The sequence below is a fragment of the Notamacropus eugenii genome, chromosome 1 (genome assembly GCF_028372415.1).
Source record: "Notamacropus eugenii isolate mMacEug1 chromosome 1, mMacEug1.pri_v2, whole genome shotgun sequence".
Taxonomy (NCBI): domain Eukaryota; kingdom Metazoa; phylum Chordata; class Mammalia; order Diprotodontia; family Macropodidae; genus Notamacropus; species Notamacropus eugenii.
The window spans coordinates 108,040,921-108,046,920 of record NC_092872.1 but is presented as its reverse complement, the minus strand read 5'-3'; the positions used below and the strand labels follow the sequence as shown (position 1 = coordinate 108,046,920).

Below are 6,000 nucleotides of genomic sequence, written 5' to 3'. Positions count from 1 at the left end.
TATCTGCATAATTTCTGCATTGTGTAAATATATATTGCGAAGCAGTTAGCCTCAGATCTGTTGAATGCAGACATCACTGTCTGCACTCACTGATCCCAATTAGCCCCATGATTCCAGCAGGTCTAAACTGGTTTCCCAGCTGTTACACTGGGAGCTTGAGCAGGCTATTCTGACCAAATGTCAGTCTTTCCTCCTCTTTACCCACCTCTCTTCCCTCAGCCTTTCCTATCACTTTTGGTTTATACCAAAAACATATAAAACAAAACAAGAAATCCTTATGTGAGGGATTACCAAGGCTGTGCCCTCCCTGAGACTCCCTCTGTGTTGTTATTTAAGCCCCACCCCCTCTGGATTCTTCAGTGTTGGTGCCATGATGTGTCCCAAATTGCAATTTTCTTGCCTCAATTAAAGGACCTTAATTTTTTTCTGTTTTGATAGCTTTCTTTATTTCAGGTTGACAGATTCCAATAATTTGACAATTCAAAATAGCTTTAAGATAAACTCATGAAATTGGAGAATAGTCTAAACTAATAAAATTCATTGGTACGCTATTACATGGCTTCTGGTACCATGACAGTGCAATCTTTTTGGAAAGCAATGTGACAATACATACTAATTCATACAAGTAAAACTTTATACTCTTTGACCCGAAGATCTCACTATACTTTACCCTAATATTTGTAATAACAAAAAATCTGAAAGCAAGTTGTGTCCACATGGTTATAGAATAATTAAACGAAAATGTTGTAAAAAGAGGGGAATGTAATTGTTCCATTGAAAATTCCAAATATAAAGATTGCAGAGCAGGAGTTCTTAACTTTTTTGTGTGTCATGGACCCCACTGGTAGTCTGTCAAAGCCTTTGAATCTTTTCTCATAATAATGATTTTGAATACATAAACAAATGCACAGGATTACAAAGGAAAAACAATTATATTGAAATAGATTTGTCAAAACATATTTTTAAAAACAAGTTCACAGATGCATGGGTTTAGAGAAATATGAAAATATTCATGTGAAATTATACAAAGAAAGACCCATAACAAATATACACACTGACTACAGCTAAATACTACTGCTACTATTAATAATTATAGTGACTCAGAAAAAAAGATAAAGGAAAAACATTAGGGGCTATGTAAGTAATCATTATTTGTTATCTAAGTTTGTTTATCGAAATAAGCAGATCATGACCTACCTCTCCTATGAAGCTTTTGTCCATGTCCTAACATATTTTACCATGGAAACTCACCCAACCCACTAGAGGCTTTTCTCAATATCTCTTTAAGAGGGTACCAGTGGAGCACTCTGGTTGTCTACCTGCCATACTTCATCACTTAACCAGTCAGTCTTCTCTTTCTATCATACATTTCCTTGATATCTTTTACTTACATTCTTCCTCAAAGGTCTTCAGTGGTTATACATCATAGCCAGATCATAACCATCTTGCACTCCTCCATTGTTCTCTGTCATATTTTTCATTTATTCGAAAATTATTGCATTCTATTCCTTAATATAGTAACACTATTATGAACTAGAAGTATCTTATTAATTTGTTAAATTAACTGGTAAAACTGGTATGAACTGGTAAAACAGAAGAAACACCAAGTCCAAATGGGCCTGGAATGAACCAGAGTCTGATCGCAGTTTATAAAAATTATGATTGCCTTTGTTGCCTGAGATGGAGCTTGCAAGCTGGAATAATGAGGCAGGGTCCACATCTGTTCAAAGCCCACTTGGAAAGAGTGAGATATTTATATTTTTCAAAGGAAGTCAGGGAATTTGGGGAGAAAGTCGGGAATCCCAGAAAGAAATGAGTCAGGGATATGGGGTTTCTAAGTGAAACCCATTTCTCTATCCAGGTAGTGAGGAATTTCAGGTGTCAGAGGTGTGGCCCTTTGATACACAAATCAGAAGGCATTTCTGGTGTTAGGCAGACCTGGCAGTTCAAGGCTTGAGCATGAACAATAAGATAAAGGAATGTCTCCAAAAACTGTAAAACATGATGTGTCTGAGAGCCTCATAACCAACAGTTAGGGGACTCTCTGAAGGTAAGGACGCCTCTTGAAGGTCCATAAATCCCCAACTGGCTCAGGGTCTACTTCAAAGCTGGTATGAGCTTCAATGGCTTCAGAGTTGCTGGTTTTCTGCACATCCAGCTGGGTTTACTCTTGGTCTCTACAAAGGAATGTTGGTATGTCAAGCAACCCTGGGCATCAGAAGTCCTCCTGATTGGATAGTTGTGCTATTCCATTAACTGGTTCCCCTGTGAAAAAGAGAAGGTCTAGCAGATTTAATCAGTTAATAACTGCATTACAGAGCCAATGTTCACAATTTCTAGAGTCGTATCAAATGTTTCCATGTTTGTTTTCATTTGGTTATGTGATTATTATATTGTCTCCCATTTAGCTATTTAAATGTTCAATACTCACCTATAGAATTTCAAAAAAGCTATTAGTGCCTACTAATAAACCAAGAATATTTTTAAAATAGTATTTTAAACCTTATACTTCAAAAACAAGAGGTTTTTGTTTCTCTGTGTAATTATATCATGAAGAACAAGGACAAATGGGAAGAATTTGTATCAAAGCTGATGAGAGATCAATAAAAAAGAATATTTTAATAAGAACTATAGGACAATTCAATAAGCTTATTTATGAAATCAATTTCCTTTCACTGTAAGTATTTAAATATAGATATTTGAATTTTGTAGATAAGCAGTACCCTGCATATGACAGAAGATAAGATGTAGGTCTCTAAAGTCCCTTTTTAAATCCATGATTCTAGAACCCAAAGAAATTTATCTCTGTTTATCTATCTATAAATATCTAATCATAAATCATAAAAAAATATTTTAGAGATGTTCTTTTAAAGTTAGGTATTCTCTACCACAATAAATATGTTTATCACTATTTTCCTACTCTAGTACTTTGATCTTTTTACCCCCAAATAACTCATTCCCTAACTAATAATCTTTTAAACTGTTTTTGAGCCCAGATTTGAACTTATAAAGATCCTGACTCCAGACATAGCATTCTACTCACTGCACCATCTAGCTGCCCTAAATGTTTACTGACATCATTTATATGCTGAATGTTATTTTATAAATTATATGGTAATTTTAACTGTAATTTATTTTTATGATATATCTTCTGGATTTTCTTTTTGCTTTATAGAAATGCTGGCATTTCGTATTCTGATACTTAATCAAAGTGAATGTCTCAATTAGTTTCTCTGCTGATTCTCTGAGGTTTTCTGAGTTGTACTCCATCTATAAGTAGGGACAACTTTGTCACTTATTTATCAATATTTATGCCTTTAATACATTTCTCTTGTCTTATTGCCATGAGTAAGATTTTTAGAATTGTGTCAAGATAGAAGACAAGACTCATCTTTGCTTTACCCTGTGTTTTTTTGGAAGAACTTCCTCTCTTTCTTCATTGCAACTAATTCTCCCTTTTGCTTTTAGGAACATAGTTTTTATCATATTGAAAAGGATCCTTCTAGACCTATGCATTTTATAGAATTTTTTTGTTTGCTTAAATGATTATATATTTTGTCAAAAGTCTTTCTGACTACTCGTATCATATATTTTTCTTCTTAATGTGGTGAGTTATGTTAATAGGTTTCCAGATGTTGAACTATTCTTGCATTACTGAAAATTTTTTTTGGCTTCAGATGCATTGACTTTTCAGCAAATTCCCTGGTAGAATTTAGAGGAAGCTTAAATTACCAATCTGGAAAACCTACAAACACAATAGCTGTTGTGCCTAAAAGACACAATTATTTTCAAAGAACAGTTCTTAAGGACACAAAGTTTATATACTTACATATCTCTCTCTGATCTAATATTTGCTAGCTGAATGGCCATAGACAGTTTAAAATCTAATCTTCCAGGAATCTTCCAGTACTTCCTAGGAAGCAACCCCTTCTAGAGAGGCATCACAAAAGAACCACCAGAAACATGAAGGCCAGCATGGACCCTCCTCCCTCTGTACTACTCATCCTCCACTTCAACACTCTCGTTATGTTCCAATCTTTCATGACCACGCAAATTGTTCTGGGCTGGGGCTGATGCAGACCAGTCTTCTATTAGTTTAAGTTCATTATGGGAATAAAATGAAACACATGCAGGTCATTTGACATTTAAACAAAGACGATTTACTTAGCCATAGCAGGAGAAAGATATTCAACAAGGATAGACGTTGAGAAGCACTCAAGCTAATTCCACTAAGTGAAACTCGCTTTACTGAGTTGTTCCTTATGAGAGGATTCAGTATCAACCACTCAGCATCAGAACAGGTACCTGGAGTTCCTTGTAACTGTTTGGTACTCAGGCACCTGAGAAGTAATGTCAATAGCCTGATCCTTTGGTCCCCTGAGTCAATCAAGTCTTGAGAATGGTCTCAATACTTTTCAAGAAAAAAAAACTACCTTAATTTATATTTGCTTCTCTCTCTTTTAAATCATGTTAGCTAGAAAGTATATTGCTTTTGTTAGTATTTTTAAAGAATTGGCTTTTAGAATTGATTCATCACTTCTGAGGTTTTTTGCTTCTCATGTTAGTCTCCTTTTATCTCTATCTTGTGCTTCTCTTCTATATATTACTGGTTTTTTGTATCATGTTTTTTAAAAAATGTGTTTGATATTTTGGACTCTTTCCATTAATTCGTAATTTCTCTGTGCACTACTTAGCATACAATCTATTTTTGTAAAGGTACTATATGCTTCTTTCTTTGTTTTCTCATTGCCTAGTATAGATGTTTATTGATTGAATAATCCATTAATATTCCCATTCAGGAGATGTCATAAGTGCTTGGGACCTAGTTTTTTCATCCTATAATTTCCTTTTAATTTTTTCTGTTATATTTATCCAGGTCCATGAGAGAAGTATTATAATCTTGTACAATTATTGCTGTGTCATTTATGTCTTCTTGCAATACTTTTCCTTTAAATTTATTTAGGTGCTATACCCTTTGATGCATATTTTTAGTATTACTTTTGTTGCATTGTGGTTCCATCAATGTAATTTCTTTATTTCTCTTAACATTGTAAATTTTTTCTTTATCTGATAGAATACTTTCTATTCTTGTTTTTTTGAAGTTACCTGATTCACACTAGATATTTTGTTATCCTTTCATTTTAATTCTCTATGTCTTTATTTTTAAAATGTTCTTCTTTCATAAAGTCAAATTTATTTCTTATTCTGCTATTCTCTTTCATTTTATTGGATAGTTTAATCTGTTCACATTTAGGATTATGATTATCAGATTTGTATTTACCTCTTTTCACCTCACTTAGATTTATTATTTTTTATCCCTGTTGTCTCTTGTCAGTATTCTTTCCTTTCATTAGATTTGCTTATGCTACTTTGAAACTAGTCTATTCCCACCAACCAATTTGTTTTTCTCTCCCAAGTTCCTTGAATTCCCTTACAATGTTAATTTCTCTTTTTATTTTTCTCTATATATCTGCTCCCCATTGTTGATTCATCCCTTTCACCAAACATGTAAACATGTTTCAAAATTGCTCTATTCTCTGCAACCTCTTATCTTAAGTAACATTATTTTGTGATACCTTTTCCCAAATCTTCATTTCTTTTGTATTTCTCATCTCTGATGATCTATTCTGAATTCTATCTCTGTTCTTTATAGTAATGTTATTTTTTCTTATTTGTCGCACAGAAAGAGTAGATCATCTGGTGTGACAAATTTAAAATCACTCCTCTATCTCATTTCTTTGTCAAACATTTGTAGATCTCATCTCTTTCCCTTATTTCTTGATCCACTTCTTTATTTGGAAGAAGGGGTTCTTTTTCTCTTGAAGCCTTACTTTTAGAGAAAACGGTCTATGAAGAAAACAGGCACATTGAATTTCAAAATAATAGAATTTCAAAAGTTGGAAAGGATCATTTAGTTCTGACCATCTAGATCAATCCAAAAGAAATCTCCTACTCTTGCCATATTGAACAAGTAGTTATCCAACTTCTGCTTGAATACAT

At 33.5% G+C, this 6,000-nt stretch overlaps 1 long non-coding RNA gene across 1 annotated transcript in view; it reads right to left on the bottom strand.

Annotated features, from left to right (window-relative positions):
* Positions 1–443: 443 nt before the first annotated feature.
* The window catches only part of LOC140523633 (uncharacterized), a 69,359-nt gene continuing 63,802 nt past the window's right edge, over positions 444–6,000 (bottom strand). The window contains exon 3 of the long non-coding RNA XR_011973432.1: positions 444–2,265. This is a non-coding gene — a long non-coding RNA (uncharacterized lncRNA). The remainder of the gene's footprint in view (positions 2,266–6,000) is intronic.